The sequence below is a fragment of the Ovis aries genome, chromosome 12 (assembly GCF_016772045.2).
Source record: "Ovis aries strain OAR_USU_Benz2616 breed Rambouillet chromosome 12, ARS-UI_Ramb_v3.0, whole genome shotgun sequence".
In the NCBI taxonomy this organism is placed as follows: domain Eukaryota; kingdom Metazoa; phylum Chordata; class Mammalia; order Artiodactyla; family Bovidae; genus Ovis; species Ovis aries.
This window is the reverse complement of record NC_056065.1, coordinates 57,050,020-57,067,932: the sequence shown is the minus strand read 5'-3', so window position 1 is coordinate 57,067,932 and position 17,913 is coordinate 57,050,020. Positions and strand designations below refer to the sequence as shown.

The window sequence follows — 17,913 nt, the reverse complement described above, 5'->3', positions numbered from 1 at the left end:
CCCAAAAATGGAGTGGTGAACAGCTTGATTTGGCTTCAAGACGAAATCTGGAAGAGAACATAGTGCATCAAGGCACAGGCTCTGGAGTTAATCAGACGTGGTTCAGAAGCCTGGCGTCATCATTCAGTACCAGTGTGACCTTAGATAAATGTCCTGACCTCCCTGTCTTGATTTCCACTTTTACAAAGTGGAAAAATTACCACGGTACCTGCTGCATACGTTGTTGTGAGGATTAAACAAAAAGATGACTGGGACTTCCTTGGTGGTCCAGTGGTTAAGAATCTTCCTTGCAATACAAGGGACGTGGGTTCTATCCCTGGTCGGGGAACAAAGACCCCACGCACCACAGGTTAGCTAAGTCCGCATGCTACAACTAAGACTTCATGCAATCAAACAAATAAATAAGTAAATATTAAAAAATAAACAAAAAGAATGACTATAAAGTGCTTGGCTCAGTCTGACAGCTAATACATGTTCCAGACAAGTGAAGACTGACCGTCCTAGGCTTTGTCTTGGCTTTATGGGTTGGGGCTGGAAAAAGGAGGGAGGAGATTTAGAAGTGGAATCCTGTCACTTGGGAGTCTATGTGAGTAGCGTGAAGTGTTAGGATGGGCGGATGAGAAATAATGCGATCCAAGCAAGACCATGGTGCTTGGAGTCAATGTGTTGAGATGAAGAATAAACAGAGCTGAGGCAAGAACCTTCCTCAGAGGAAAGAAAGAAGTAGGCCTGGGCTGAACAGTTGGATTCAGGACATGGGACTCAAGTAGGAAGAAGGAATCCATGAAACATGAGGAGGGGAAGAGGTGAAAGAATCAGTAGAGGTCCAGGCAGCCAAGAGGTGAAAAGGCAGGGTGATCAGGGTCACACTACAGGTCTAAGCAGCAGGGTCAGGATCTCAGAGGTCATGGCATTAACAGCCAAGGATGAATGGCCCTAGGGCATGGCAGCTTATTCTGTTTGTGTTGACCAGGCTTTCAGATGCATGAGGTGAACAGAACCAGAGTCCCTTATCAAGGTGTCTCAGGAGGTAATTTCACAGAGAAATTGAGGAGTTCTCTCTCTTACATCTGCAGAAATGCTGAACTTAAATCTTCCTCAAATTACTTTTATTCATTGATTAGCCATATTAAGACATTACAGCGTCATACACACATACACACAACATACCTCCTCTGCTTTTAAATGATCATCTTTTTCAGTGGAAAAAAAATAAAAAAGGATGTGGCTCCTTAAGTACTGAGCAAAGAAGGAGAATAAGACACAGAGCTTGGCGCATGAACAAAGTGCAAGGTGTTTTCCAGTTTTATATGCTAATATCTGATCACTAGGCAGATACGCAGAATTTTAAAATGTCAGAGTATAGAATTGAGCACCTCTTGTATTTATAGAACCACTTAAAGTATATGCTAGATGAAATGGCGTAAGAATAACTTAAGTCCCAAGATAATAATCACCAAGTGTAAGATGGTACAGCATGGATGGCAACATTCAGACTTCTGCACTTTCTAACGTCTAAGTCTTGCCCACTGCCTTGGAGGAAGTGGACAGTGGAAGTCCACTGAGTCACCACTGGGGAGCAGAATTGAATCTGTAGAAAGTGAACTCAAAGCAAAGGAGCTATCAGACTATAAATTATTTCCACAACATGCTTTCCCCTCATTCTCAACCAGATCTAGAGGAATCTATAAAGATCCCTTTAAAAAGAAACTCCCAGAAAATGAGCTATACCTTAACATGGTCATGAATGGAAGCAGTGTGGTACAGAAGTTAAATGCATGGGCTTCAGAGTTAGGTACGTGAGGTCCACGACTAGCTCTAGTGTGTGTGTGTGTGTGTGTGTGCATGCAGTTGTGTCTGACTCTTTGCGACCCCATGGCCTGTACATGGCTTCTCTGTCCATGAGGATTCTCCAGACAAGAATATTGGAGTGGGTTGCCATGCCCTTCTCCAGAGGATCTTCCAGACCCAGGGATCAAACTCAGGTCTCCTGCATTGCAGGCAGATTCTTTACTCTGAGCCACCAGGGAAGCCCCAAAGCCTAGCTCCACTAAATACTACATCTATGACTTCTCTATGCCTCTGTTGCTCATCTACAAAATCAGGATGATACTTGTACCTCCTTCACAGGGGTAGAGGCAGATTATATGAGCTAATAATGAGCAGAGCTTAGCAGTGTCAATGTAGACTGCATGTTTGTAGACTGAATAACACTTGCTGCAATTGGTCAACACCCTCAGCTCCTTATTCTTTCCTATTTTTGTTTCAGTGGGACCCTCCCACACTGGCTCCAGGCTTGGCTGGTGGGACATTAGTGAACAAGACCAAGTAGAGGATGATTTGCCTGTTTGGATGTACTTGACCTTGCTGCTCTGCTCTGTCCTTCAAAACAGAGGTTGAGCTGCTGGAGGATGAGAACTAGGAACCAGCGCGAGTGCTCTCAATCATCCTGACTGAGCCAGTTCTAGACCAGGGAGTCCTAGCCAACTCCGCATACATAAGCAAATCTAACCTAGAGCCACAGAGCACGCACCCAAACTGCAGCTAACTTCAGAGGCATGAACTAATCTAGCAGACATCAGCCAGGTCAAATCAACTAAATTCCACAAACTCCTGAGATACATAAATCTGTATCATTGTGTGCCACTGAGGTTTTGTTTGTTACAATATTGTTTCTTACGTAGCATCATTGTGGCAATAGATAATGGATACAACATTATTAGTAATGTATTAATGTTACTGTTACTATTATAATCATTACTCTTTAGAGGAGCACAAGAAGGTTCCCCTCCTCCCCCCCCCCCCACCCCGGCCGTGCCCTCTGTAACTGTCACAGGCAAAACATCTTTCTCACAACCTGCTGTTCTTTCCAGAGAAAGAAAAGTATTAGACAAACCGAGCAGGTGGCTGCTGCTTCAGAACTTTTTGCCTTATTTCCCTGACAGGTTGCTGCTAATGATGCTATTATTTTTCTTGTGAGTGGAGATACCCATGACAGTATTACCCCACAGGCTGCTCTGATGAATGGTTAATTAGTTTAATTAGTGATGAGCCCTTCTTCTATCAACTTAGATTCTAGCCTTATATGTTCCCACAGGGACTTTACAGTCCTAGGTCCTAAGAGTTCTTGTAGGAGACCTTCAAAATCAGAAGCACTAGATGGAATGTGTCCTCAGGGCTTCCTGCCTTCCCTTTCAAATAATAACAGGTGGCATTCACTCTGTGCCAGGCACTATGCAAGCACTTTATGTGCATTTTCTCACTGATTCTTCACAAAAATCTAAAAAGCAAGGATGATTCTTATCCCTGAAGTATATATGAGAAAACTGAGACTCAGAGACATAACGCGTGTTTCTGAGGTCACAAAGCTAGTAAGTGACATAGCTGGCACTAAAATCCTGGTCTGTCTGATCCCATTCTTGCTACTGCTATGGATGCTATTTCCCTGGCCCTAATTGCACTCTCTCTCTCCAGCCTGGTGCTCTTCTCTGTCTCCCCTAACATGCTTTGCTCTCATAAGAAACCCCAACACTAGCCCCTAGTTTTCTCATGTGCCTTTAGGCCACTGTGCTCATTTCGCCAAGTTATATGCATTCCATGCCTCAGTGCTCAGGAGAATTAGCTTAATTGTGAGAAAGAGCAATTCTGAAGAATAGTAGATTAAGCCAGATGGAAGATTTTTAATTCAGCTCTTATGAAAATGAAATCTGGAGGTCAGCAAAATAGCACAGTATGGGCTCCCCCATCATAAAGAATTGGGTTCCTTCTCTCTTGTTGCTCCACAATATCAACATGTTCTGCCTCAAAGTCCAATATGGCTACATGAGCTCCAGACATCACATCTACATTCCAGCCAGCAATGTGGAGGAAATTGGAAAAGGGCATGCTTCTTTCTCCTAACATCTTTTCTCATATTTTATTCATTGACCCTTTACCTCTTTATCATTTCATTCTTCCTGTTTTTCTCTATCCTGTGGCAAGCTGGTCCATTCCTCTCCACTTTTTGTCACAGCCTTCTACAGTCTCCCTCCGATCTTGAGAATGGTAACAGGAGTATGAGGAACATGGTAAAGAGCAATCTCGGATCCTTTTGCACCCCAAAAGCAAGAAATTAAGCAATTTACAAAAGATTTCACTGTAATTTCAAGCAGGATGCCCAGAGCAAATCATTTCCATCCCAACTGTTTGTTAACTCTCCCTCTTCTCCTTCATTCTTCTTTCTAAACCTTCTGAAAGCCACATCACTGCATGTCTGCTTCAGGAGTCTCAGTTTGGGAGAAGGCAACTGAGTTAGAGAACACTTGCTGCTCCCAGAGATTAGCTCCAGTGTGGGGACTGCTTCTCCTGTGCACATATCCACTAAAAACGCGGATTCAGTTAAGCCACAGCGTGCATTGAAACAGGCTTTTCTCAGTCAACAATCCTAAATAAAATAACCTCCTTCTAATTGTGAATCCATTCTATCTGTTGAAGTCATCAAGGACATTCAAAAGTGTTCCTTCTTTTATGATTTTTCTCTTATCTAAAGGCAATTTTATACTTACAACATGTTCTTCCCTTGTTCTCAGCAGGAATGATTCTTCCAATCTGGACAGGGTTGAGCCACCATCTTGCTGCGGCTTTGGAAAGTACGAATCATGGAGATTGAGAGGGAAGTCAGAACTGTGAGAATAGTGAGTAATTAGGTTGGGCCCAGAGAACACCCAGAAATAAGAAATCAACCTAGATCCTAATGTTAGAAGCAAGGCAAGCTAGACAGGGAGCTAATAGCAATTAAATATGCTGGGGCCGCAAGACAGAAATGCAAGGAGATGACCAGAGCTCAAATTGGCAATTCATCTCTCTTCTGCTGCACGGTTCTCTAGTCAGACACCGTCCCACAGAAAAGTAACACAAGTCCTGGATGTCGTTTAAAACTGTCTTGTAGTCATGTTTGTTTTTACAAAGTAAAAATTTTAAGGTGAAATAAACAAGAATATGTTTTATGGAATCAAATATATTCAAAAAGCCATAATTTCAAAATCTAAACCAATATTATTTTTAAAAATGATCTCTGAGACTTCTTCACAGTCTTGTTTTATACACTATGTCTTCAAAATCTGGTGTGTGTTTTACACTTATGGCACGTCTTTGAACCAGTCACATCCAAAAGCTCAGTAGCCGCATACAGCCAATGAGTGCTATGCTGGACAGCGAAGGTCTAGACCTACTCTGCTGAAAGCCAGCTCTAGGAACCAGCACCATCAACAAACACTTGGGAGTTTGGTGAAAACTATCCAGGAAGCTGCATTTTAACCAGATCTCCAGGAGACAGGCACATATGAGTTTGAAAAGTGCTGCCACAGACACAAGCAGAAGTCTTTAGAAGAAAGTGCTTTGTGACAAATGTTTAGGAAGGTCTGAGCATCACTAGAGAAGCAGGCAGGGAAGCAGTGCAACTCAACTCGGGCAGGTTGCTCAGAGGAAAACAAGGAAACTCTCACTACAGTCGAATAACAAATAGCTCCAACTCGAGTGGTTTAAAGAAACAAAAGACTGACCACATTATATCTTCCGCAGCTGCAGGTCTATTAGTGGTCCAGGACCCTGCACTCAGCTTGAATAAAATGGCTTAAGATGATGGTGTCCCTGACCTACCTCCTTGCCAAGGCAGAACCTATGGATAAAGCCAGGGAATATTGTAAGCAGAATCACCACTTCCCCCAAAATAACTCCCTAGCAGCCTGCCAAGATGGCTATAATTTTTACCATTTGAATTACACTTTAGAATTGAGGTGTTATTTTCAGAAAACTCTAGGCAACATGACATACAAAGCTCATCCCTAGAAAGGGGTTCCCCATATAGGTTTACTTGAACCGGACTGAGAACCTGCTTGTAGCACGCATGCAGAAGGAAAGGGGCAGAAAGTCGATGCCTTGACAGGAATAGGAGGAAACGGTTTGAGGAAAGAAGCAAGTAATTAATGACCCTGAGGAAAGACAGGGGGCATGTAAAGAAGCACTAGTGGGAAATCAAACATAAATTTCACAAAGCTGAGCTTTACTTCGCTGTGAATCACCTATATTATTGCCAAGGACAAATCTGAGTTAATCCCCCAAGTTGAGACGATACTGGGGTGAGCAGAGAAGCTTCTAGTCTGTCAGGGGTAGCCCCCACCCCTGGCTGGTGGGCAGTGTTCAATACACATGTGTGGAGTCAAGTGATGATGCTGATGCTGGGCACCAGAGATGGAGACAAAAACAGAGGCTAAGATGGGTCCAGGGAGCACGGAGCAGAAGAGTCAGGCGAGGCCACGAAGGAAATATGACGTGGGTGTTTGGATCACCTGCGTGCATGGTGGCCAGAATGACGCTCTTGCATGTCTGGAATGAGAGAGTGACGCTGTGTTGACCCACGGCCAGGTGGGCACAGGAAGCTGGTTGCCCTTTGGGCCCTTGGCCACCATTAAAAGTGAGTGCCCAGGAAGGGTCTGGACGTAAGACTTCCCCTAGTACACATTTGTCACCAGTGGCCAGAAGGAGAATCAAACAAACACCGCTGCGAGTAAATCAGTCACTGTTTGAGCAGGTGCCCTTTTCCGAATGAAATTGCGTGTGTTATTTTTAATATCTCTTGTCCATCTGCTCTGGTTGTTTCCTCTGGCCCAAATTGGAAGGCTCCGTCGCACTACCTGGACAGAGATTGACCGTGCAGTCACCTTCGCCTAGCTGCAGGGATGTGCTTGGCTTCTGTGATACACAAACCCCAGGAAGTATAAATAGAAATGTTGCTTTTATTTGTAGACTTAATGCTTATGGGGAAGCTGGCTCAGAGGCATAAAAGCTTACCTCTTCCAATTCACTGAACTTTGGGCCCATAATTCTTGCAGTTCAGAAAATTAAATAGAGGTCAGCAATTTATGCCTAAGGTACCGGAGATGGAGAGCCTGAGCAGGGCTATTAAACCTGGCAAATGTGCTTATGTGTTTTCAATTTTCTCATGTTGTTTCTGCCGGGGTCTTCCACAACAAAATTGCTGCTGCTTTATGGACTGAAAAACCTCAGAGTGAGAGACAGCTTCTCTTTAGCACCTCTGCCATAATGTCAGGGCAGATTCTGAGCCCAGGCAGCCCTTAGTCAGGAGGTCTCTAGGGAGCCCAGTTCCCAAGACATAGATATGCTACCATTAGCATCAACGTCCATCTGTTCCCAAATGCCCCAGAGGGCCAACTTGTGTTTATTAGGTGTTCCATAATATACCAAGGACTACTTACTTCATTTTCTATTTGGGGATTTTTTAAAACGGACCTGTGTACTTCCCACGCTTCAGTTGGAAAGAAGGTCCTGGGAATTATATAAAGAGAAACACGGACACCTGGAACCCCTAAGCAAACTCAGATATCAGTTGTTTGTTAAACAGCAACCTTAGCAAATCCTTGTAAGGAACTCCTGGAAATTCTAGAAAGGAAAGCTGCTTTCCTTTCCTCTGCCTTAATAAAGGTAGAACAGTAACCAGTGTGCTTGAGAAAATTCACTGAAAATCTAGACTCTTTGGGAAAACTTGAAAAGGGCAAAAACAGCACTTCAAGAAACATCATCAGTGCTATATCCCCAGCACCTACAAAAGGCTCTCAATAAACACTGATTGATTCTCTGACTATAATTCCAGGCTTCCACCCATCTTTACATCATGCTTAAAAACATGCTAAGCATTCTAATGCCCAGACAGAGCCTTTTTCAGATTTCATCCTTTTTCAGAAAGTCAGGCATCTTGCAGCTCTGGCCTTTGACACAATACACTGAAAACAAATGGTGGTGAACCTCAGCCATCCCATGGTTCAAGCTGGACTAATTTACATCAATAGTAATGCAGAGCTCCTGGAAGCAGGCAGGATCCAAGTTGGATCTGGTCTGCCTGCCTGCTGCTAGGACCATGTTGGTGTGAATATTCCTGTTTACATCAAAAGAGCTTCATATTTGCTTGGCAAATAATTCAATACAAATTAGAACATTCAGTTCCAGTCTGGCCTGGGAGCCTCATGTAGACAGAGCTAAAACTTCAGTCGTCTTTTATGAACTACCAAAGTAGCCTAAGATATTGGGCCTAAGGAGACTTTTATGTGGTCATAGAATTGATTCTCCCAGTTGGAAGCAAGAAGTAGAAACTCATGAAAGTGCAGAGAAAAGGAAAAGGAAAAAAAAATGTACAAACTCCTTTAAGCTCTGTAAAACTTTGGATTCTGGTTCTTAGACCCTGTTTTTCATCCCAGTGCAATCCCAATAGCTGAGAGAACTCCATGAAATATAGACCCCCTAATATAGAATCATGTACTTTTCCAACTCTAACGGTTTATGAATAAAGAAATTAAGATCCAGAGATTTTAAGTGACTTGTCCAAGATAACACAGCTGCTTGGTGGGAGTCTGTATCAGTCTCAGCCTCTTTCTACCTAGCACAGGACAGTTTAAGAGGGAAAAGGGAAGTCTCCGTAGCTCTCTTAAGATGGCAATGACCCGTAAGCTTCATAGATTTCACAGCTGCTGCCTTAAGAAAGAGTTCAACACCTGAGAAAAGCATGAGGATTTCATTTCTCTTAAATGGAATTGTGATTCCTAGGCCTGGCCACCTCAAATCCCCAGGGTTATCTCATCTCCAGGACTTCAGATGGCAGCAGGGACTATACTGATCCAGTTCTAAGAGCAGGTAGCTCATGAGTCTCTGATGAATCGTGAGCCTCACCTTTTCACACAGCGCATGCTACGTGCCCACTTGCAAATATGAAAGAGCACAATTTCCAGAATGTGTGTGATATTCTTGAGATTTTTCAGCCAGTTCTGTGCATCAAGCTTCGAAATTTCTCCAGCCTATTGGTATGACTTCTCCGGGCACTAAAGAGGGGATTAGAGAAAAAAAACTCTGAATAAATATGGTACAGGTGGCAAAAATCAGGGGAAAAGGAAAAGAAAGAAAACTTGGCCTTGAGAGAAAGTAAGTAGCAGCATGGATGCAAACATGCCGATTAAAAAGACAAGTGGCCATCTTGCAAGGTTAAAAAAAAAAGTCTGGTGATGGATCACCATGCCGGCAAATGTTCCACGGTATTGAAAACAGAGCTAGCCACAAAATCATTTTTTCTCCAGGTTTTTTGTTTGGGTTGGAGAATACAACTCCAAGGGCACATTTGGAGGAGATGTGTGTGGTGAGGGAAGGCAGAACCCTAGCTGTTGCAGCAGTTCTTTTGGGCTGATAGCTGTTCTCCTTCCTCATCCTCCCCCCAGTACCCTCCCCTCAGCACAGGAGAGAAGAACATGCCATATAACTTTATATAACTGACATCCGCAGCACTTTGAAGCTCAGACCTCAGTGAATTCCGCACCCAGGAGGTTAGATTCAGCGCATTCTCTGATTGACTGCTTTCCCTGGTTAACTGCGGGCTGGAAGCAGAGCCTTGGATAGGCTTTCACCCACAGGGAGGTGTGTCCTGACACTTGGAGGAAGGTCAGAGAGATCAAACTCTGGCTTCTTCTGAGACTTTCGGGGACACTCTTAGAATGAAATGGGCTGTTGGCCTCACTCTCTCACTTCTGTTTCTATTATCTGTTTTTCCCCACCTGATTTTTCTCAAATATACTTCAGCAAAGTTGCTTTTGTCCCAGTTCTAAGTCATACACCTGGGAAAATCTAAATTCCCTTTAATTCTCTGGACTGCACTTCAACAAGTATTTATAGAGTGCCTACTATGTACAGATTGCTGTTCTAAGGTATCTTGGAGGTTATTAAAAAAATAATCTGCCTTCAAGGAACCCTCTAGTAAGCAGAATGAGTTAAAATGGCAGTAAGTGAATAAGGGCATTTTTAACTCAGGATATCAGAAAGGAAGGATCAAGGAAGTCTTCATGGGAATTTGAAGGAGGAAAATTCTGAAAGAAATGGGAATACCAGACCACCTAACCTGCCTCTTGAGAAATCTGTATGCAGGTCAGGAAGCAACAGTTAGAACTGGACATGGAACAACAGACTGGTTCCAAATAGGAAAAGGAGTACGTCAAGGCTGTATATTGTCACCCTGCTTACTTAACTTACATGCAGAGTACATCATGAGAAACACTGGACTGGAAGAAACACAAGCTGGAATCAAGATTGCCGGGAGAAATATCGATAACCTCAGATATGCAGATGACACCACCCTTATGGCAGAAAATGAAGAAGAACTAAAAAGCCTCTTAATGAAAGTAAAAGAGGATAGTGAAAAAGTTGGCCTAAAGCTCAACATTCAGAAAATGAAGATCATGGCATCCGGTCCCATCACTCCATGGGAAATAGATGGAGAAACAGTGGAAACAGCGTCAGACTTTATTTTGGGGGGCTCCAAAATCACTGCAGATGGTGATTGCAGTCATGAAATTAAAAGACGCTTACTCCTTGGAAGAAAAGTTATGACCAACCTAGATAGCATATTAAAAAGCAGAGACATTAATTTGCCGACTAAAGTCCATCTAGTCAAGGCTATGGTTTTTCCAGTACTCATGTATGGATGTGAGAGTTGGACTGTGAAGAAGGCTGAGTGCCAAAGAATTGATGCTTTTGAAGTGTGGTGTTGGAGAAGACTCTTGAGAGTCCCTTGGACTGCAAGGAGATCCAGCCAGTCCATTCTGAAGGAGATCAACCCTGGGATTTCTTTGGAAGGACTGATGCTAAAGCTGAAACTCCAGTACTTTGGCCACCTCATGTGAAGAGTTGACTCATTGGAAAAGACTCTAATGCTGGAAGGGATTGGGGGCAGGAGGAGAAGGGGACAACCGAGGATGAGATGGCTGGATGGCATCATCGACTCGATGGACCTGAGTCTGAGTGAACTCTGGGAGTTGGTGATGGACAGGGAGGCCTGGTGTGCTGCGATTCATGGGGTCACAAAGAGTCGGACATGACTGAACAACTGAACTGAACTGAGGATCTTGATAAGGGAGGTTGGGGAAAGAGCATTCCATGGCATAGGCACAGCAGAAAATACTTAGAGGGGGGAAGTGTGAAGAGAACTGCCTGGGTGAAGCACAGGATACATGGAAGATGTCAGGGCAGTACCTCCAAAAAGGTAGGCTAGCATATTGAAAAGCAGAGACCTTACTTTGCCAACAAAGGCCCATCTAGTCAAGGCTATGGTTTTTCCAGTGGTCATGTATGGATGTGAGAGTTGGACTGTGAAGAAAGCTGAGTGCTGAAAAATTGATGCTTTTGAACTGTGGTGTTGGAGAAGACTCTTGAGAGTCCCTTAGACTGCAAGGAGATCCAATCAGTCCATTCTGAAGGAGATCAACCCTGGGATTTCTTTGGAAGGAATGATGCTAAAGCTGAAACTCCAGTATTTGGCCACCTCATGCGAAGAGCTGACTCATTGGAAAATACTCTGATGCTGGGAGGGATTGGGGGCAGGAGGAGAAGGGGATGACAGAGGATGGGAAGGCTGGATGGCATCACTGACTCGATGGACGTGAGTCTGAGTGAACTCCGGGAGTTGGTGATGGACACAGAGGCTTGACGTGCTGCGATTCATGGGATTGCAAAGTCAGACACGACTGAACAATTGAACTGAACTGAACTGAACTGAACTGAGAGCTAAAGCCATTAGTCTTGAATGTCAGACTGAGAAATTTGTACTAGGAAAGAAGGGGAAACTGGTACTGTAGAGGCTAAATCAAATCAATCCAATGAAACAAAGAAAAAGACAGTTATAAATGAGAGCATGTCTAAAAGTCCACTTGAAGGGACAAATTGTTGCTTTTCTTTTCATTCAGTGTTTCATTCCATACCTCCTAAGGTGCTGTAGAATGGAAAGAAAACCAACATTTGGGCCAGATAGAGCTCTATTCAAGCAGTGATTCTACACTATTTAGCTCTGGGCCTTTGGGCAAGTCTTGGGTAACTAATATAAATTTGCTCATCTCCTAAGATATAAGAAACAACACTTTGCCCTCCTTTTCCAAGTCAAATTAAATCTCCTTCTGTATGTTTGCTAGCAAACAAGAAATGAATTCTCTGTCATCGGTGGAGGTATATGAAGATCAGTGGAAGAGCTGCCCCTTTATAGGAACATTCAGAATCTCAGAAGACTGGTGCATCCAGAAGAAAGGGGAAAGATCTCTATTCTTTAGTTCATCTCAGCATATTGACTTCTTAACATCTGAGCCCTCAGGGTCCTTTGAATGTGGAAGGTTCCATTTCACCCAGCTATGCTTGTGTTTCAAACCCTGAAAGATGATGCTGTGAAAGTGCTGCACTCAATATGCCAGCAAATTTGGAAGACTCAGCAGTGGCCACAGGACTGGAAAACGTCAGTTTTCACTCCAATTCCAAAGAAAGGCAATGCCAAAGAATGTTCAAACTACTGCACAATTGCACTCATCTCACATGCTAGTAAAGCAATGCTCAAAATTCTCCAAGCCAGGCTTCAGCAATACATGAACTGTGAACTCCCTGATGTTAAAGCTGGTTTTAGAAAAGGCAGAGGAACCAGAGATCAAACTGCCAACATCCGCTGGATCATGGAAAAGCAATAGAGTTCCAGAAAAGCATCTATTTCTGCTTTATTGACTATGCCAAAGCCTTTGACTGTGTGGATCACAATAAACTGTGGAAAATTCTGAAAGAGATAGGAATACCAGACCACCTGACCTGCCTCTTGAGAAATCTGTATGCAGGTCAGGAAGCAACAGTTAGAACTGGATGTGGAACAACAGACTGGTTCTAAATAGGAAAAGGAGTACGTCAAGGCTGTATATTGTTGCCCTGCTTATTTAACTTCTATGCAGAGTACATCATGAGAAACGCTGGACTGGAAGAAACACAAGCTGAAATCAAGACTGCTGGGAGAAATATCAATAACCTCAGAGATGCAGATGACACCACCCTTATGGCAGAAAGTGAAGAGCAGCTAAAAAGCCTCTTGATGAAAGTGAAAGAGGAGAGCGAAAAAGTTGGCCTAAAGCTCAACATTCAGAAAACAAAGATCATGGCATCCGGTCCCATCACTTCATGGGAAATAGATGGGGAAACAGTGGAAACAGTGTCATACTTTATTTATTTGGCTCCAAAATCACTGCAGATGGTGACTGCAGCCATGAAATTAAAAGACGCTTACTTCTTGGAAGAAAAGTTATGACCAACCTAGACAGCATATTGAAAAGCAGAGACATTACTTTGCCGACTAAGGTATGTCTAGTCAAGGCTATGGTTTTTCCTGTGGTCATGTATGGATGTGAGATTTGGACTGTGAAGAAGGCTGAGTGCCGAAGAATTGATGCTTTTGAAGTGTGGTGTTGGAGAAGACTCTTGAGAGTCCCTTGGACTGCAAGGAGATCCAGCCAGTCCATTCTGAAGGAAATCAACCCTGGGATTTCTTTGGAAGGAATGATGCTAAAGCTGAAACTCCAGTATTTGGCCACCTCATGCGAAGAGTTGACTCATTGGAAAAGACTGTGATGCTGGGAGGGTTTGGGGGCAGGAGGAGAAGGGAACGACAGAGGATGAGATGACTGGATGGCATCACTGACTGGATGGACGTGAGTCTGAGTGAACTCCGGGAGATGGTGATGGACAGGGAGGCCTGGCGTGCTGCGATTCATGGGGTCGCAAAGAGTCGGACTCGACTGAGCGACTGAACTGAACTGAACTGATGCTTGTGTTTTGCTTAAAGTTTTACTTTCATTTTAGGTTTGAAGCATTTGTTGACAAAAGGAATCACTCATCACACATATAAACAATTTCAACTTTTTATAGAAGATTATTTGACTTAATTTCAATATACAGTCATTAAAAGAAAAGAAATAGAAACAACAGAGAGAAGTACAGCACGTACATCACAAAATTGGGCCAACCAACATCCAGTGCAGAATTAAACAGCACTGGGAAGTCCCTTGTTAACAGCAATCTGGGGTCCCAATTGGGAAAGGGTCTTGGGCAGTGCATTCACCTCATGGGTGAGACTTCAAATTGTGGTTTTGAGGGCTCCCACTTAAAATCCCAGGCTGCACACTGATATCATCAGTTTGTGTGCAAAATTGTACCTCTGGTTTTACTTTAAACTTTTGGCAATTGCATTCATTTCACCTTGTTAGTCGTAGGATTTTGTTAGACCCTGGGTTTGGCCAAACCTCCAGAGGCTCAAGAATTCCAAAACCCACTCCCTTTCCTATCTAAAGTGCTGCCTGACTTGCCTGCTTGCAGGCAGGCATGGAATCCTGATTCTGAAGCCTGAGCAAAACTTCCTCTATTTTAATTTCCCGGAAAGCTTGGCATGTTGATCTCTGATGCTAGGTCCTGAAACATGGCAGTAGTGACCAACTGTCCTGGTTTACCCAGGACTGAAGGGGTTTCCAGGATGCAACCTTTCAGTTTTCAAACCTGGAAAGACCAGGGCAAATTAGGATGAACTGGCCACCCTGTCTGGCACTCTATGTCCGGATCAGTGGCATTCACCTGTCCCCAACCCCATCAGAGACTCTGGTCTAACCAGAGCTCTATCAGGGAGTAGGACAGGGCCAACAGACGTGGAATAACTTGCTACTAGCTTCCCATCTTTGTCTCAAAGCCAGTTCTACTTCTTTAAACCAAAGTACTAAACTGGGTGAGGAATTTCTTCTGAACACCTGGCAATTTCTTCTTCCTTTTTTTTTTTTTTTTTTTTGAGGTGAACCAAAAAGTCATCAAACAACCCCAGAAGCAAAGTTGTCCAGAAGTCTAAATATACAGGGTTGACCATTCAAACCTGCAGGACAGAGGAAGAAGATATGAGGATAAAAGGAAAAGAATAAATCATCCTTTTGTTCCTCTGAGATGAGTTAGTCATTGAGCCAAATACAATATGTCCTGTACAAATATAGCACATGCAGTGTACCAGGCCTCGGGGCAGGTGCTCCATGCACATCAGGGGAAAAGATGGCAGGCCTCTCCTCATTGAACTGACATTCTATCATTACCCTGAAACAAGAAAGAAGCAGGGGGAAAAGGACTCAAAAGTTGTTCAGATGCAAGTGACTTAGACAACCCTACTAGAGCCATCATAGGGTCCAATGTGTCATAATACACATAGAACCCTCACTACAGAGCTGCCATGCAGGACACTGCCCAGTATAACCATGGGGGTACCTCTGACTCTCTGGAGTTGCTACAAACTGTTCCTCTTTGACACTTCCTTCAGTTTCCACCAACTTTACTTACTTATTTATTTGGCTTCATTGGGTCTTAGTTGCAACACACAAGATCATTGCATCATGCAGGATCTTCTGTTACCGAGCACAGACCCTTTAGAGGCTTGGAGACTTCAGCAGTTGCACACCCAGGTTCTTAAACACTGGACCACCAGGGATGTCCCAGCATCTGCCAAACTCTTGCTACATTTCTGAAGAGTTCTTAGATTTATTAGGCATTATGACCAAATTCATTTATATAAGTCATCTCTCATTATTCCCACTTCACAGGGGAACACTCTCTGGCTATAACAGCAATCAGTGGAGTTCACACACTTAGACCAAGAGTGAGAAGTGAACCCATTTCTTCCAGCTCCAAGCAAGTGCTTTTCTTTATGTCACATTGCCCTCCTGGCAGCTCCTTTGAGAGACTGCTCACCTTTGCCCACTGCTCTGGGGCTCTTAGGTCAAAGACTGGTATTATAGCTGCAGAGGCTATGGGCCAAAGACAGGGCAGATGCATTAATCAGGGGAGGCTCATGGCCATCTTAACACAGTGAGAATTATTTCTCACCACAGAATTCTGACAAGGAGCCACACAATCAAGTTTTTTTTTCTGAATCTTCTAGGGTTTTTGTTTGTTTGTTTGTTTGTTTTCATCTGCTCCATTCAGCTTGCCGATGGGAAAAACAGAAAAAGAGTCCAAAGGATAATACTGGGGCTTCTTGATGGGCTAAGCTTGGAAGTGGAGTGATCAATTTTGCCCATATTCTATTGGCCAGAACTCAATCACATGGTCACATCTAATGAAACAGGTGCTGGGAAATGTAGTGTGGGTGTGCATGCATGAGGAAAAGGCAATGGGGTTTAGTGAACACGGAGCAATCTTTGCCAGAGTCGGAAAGAGTATTTGAATGGCAACAATGCACCGGAAATAATCAACTCTTGAAAAACTCCATCCACAAAATGGAGGACTCCAGAGGTATTTTTTGCAAGGTTATTGCAAGGACTAGAGGAATATATACAGAGCTTCAGGGTCAGTATAAGCCCTTAGTCAACAGTCACAGAGGAGAGGCAAAGGGTATAATGAGGCAAACATGACCTTGAGTTCCCCTCACTGGCTTGGAAGTCACTGAGCAGGTTTATAATCTCTGTGAGCATGGAACTCCATCTCAAAAGTGTGGATCCTTGTAGCACATCTATACTCGTGAGAATAAGAGGGAAGATTATTTGAAATAAGAACTATCTCAAACGCCCAAGATAATGGGTGCCAACTTGCATTCAGACAAAAAGACTGTGAACACACAATAAACACATTGTTGGTAAAAGACCAGAAAAGCACTTGGCAAATGCTTGCATTAAGAACTATAACTTTCAGAAAGACCAGTACCTCCCTCCCAAAAGCTACCTTGGTAACTCTCAGTGGACCTGTACTACATAATCTATTTCTGGAAAATTGCCAACAGCTAAGATTTTCAAAGTTTTGATCTTATTTTAAAGAATATGGCAGTGGTTCACAAACCTGACTGTGTATCAGGATCATCTGAGGAGATTTTCAAAAATACAGAAGAAAGAACCAGAAATCTGAACTGCTTCAAGTATTCCAGCCAATAATGAGATAGCCAGATTGGCACTGTTCTATTAACTTCATTAGGAACCTCTATCCTAATTTATTAAAAGAAATCCTAAACATCTTTTTGACATACCTATTTATCCACCTTCAGTTCAGTTCAGTTCATTTCAGTCACTCAATCGTGTCCGACTCTTTGTGACCCCAAGAATCGCAGCACGCCAGGCTCCCTGTCCATCACCAACTCCTAGAGTTCACTCAGACTCACATCCATCGAGTCTGTGATGCCATGCAGCCATCTCATCCTCGGTCGTCCCCTTCTCCTCCTGCCCCCAATCCCTCCCAGCATCAGAGTCTTTTCCAATGAGTCAACTCTTCCCATGAGGTGGCCAAAGTACTGGAGTTTCAGCTTTAGCATCATTCCTTCCAAAGAAATCCCAAGGCTGATCTCCTTCAGAATGGACTGGTTGGATCTCCTTGCAGTCCAAGGGACTCTCAAGAGTCTTCCCCAACACCACAGTTCAAAAGCATCAATTCTTCGGCACTCAGCTTTCTTCACAGTCCAACTCTCACATCCATACATGAACACTGGAAAAACCATAGCCTTGACTAGATGGACCTTTGTTGGCAAAATAATGTCTCTGCTTTTCGACATACTATCTAGGTTGGTCATAACTTTTCTTCCAAGGAGTAAGCGTCTTTTAATTTCATGGCTGCAGTTACCATGTGCAGTGATTTTGGAGCCCAAAAAAATAAAGTCTGACACTTTCCCCATCTATTTGCCATCAAGTGATGGGACCAGATGCCATGATCTTCGTTTTCTGAATGTTGAGCTTTAAGCCAACTATTTCACTCTCCTCTTTCACTTTCACCAAGAGGTTTTTTAGTTCCTCTTCACTTTCTGCCATAAGGGTGGTGTCATCTGCATATCTGAGGTTATTGATATTTCTCCCGGCAATCTTGATTCCAGCTGCGTTTCTTCTAGCCCAGCGTTTCTCATGATATACTCTGCATATAAGTTAAGTAAGCAGGGTGACAATATACAGCCTTGATGTACTCCTTTTCCTATTTGGAACCAGTCTGTTGTTCCATGTCCAGTTCTAACTGTTGCTTCCTGGCCTGCATATAGGTTTCTCAAGAGGCATTCCCAACTCTTTCAGAATTTTCCACAGTTTATTGTGA

The 17,913-nt window shown here is 43.4% G+C and overlaps 1 protein-coding gene across 1 annotated transcript in view; it reads right to left on the bottom strand.

Annotated features, from left to right (window-relative positions):
* Positions 1 to 17,039, bottom strand: part of PAPPA2 (pappalysin 2) — a 356,164-nt gene extending 339,125 nt beyond the window's left edge. Inside the window, exons 1-2 of the mRNA XM_060396631.1 lie at positions 16,868 to 17,039; positions 8,719 to 8,867 (exon numbers count right to left, since the gene is read on the bottom strand). The gene's annotated coding sequence lies outside the window, so the exon portion shown is untranslated. The remainder of the gene's footprint in view (positions 1 to 8,718; positions 8,868 to 16,867) is intronic.
* Positions 17,040 to 17,913: the final 874 nt, after the last annotated feature.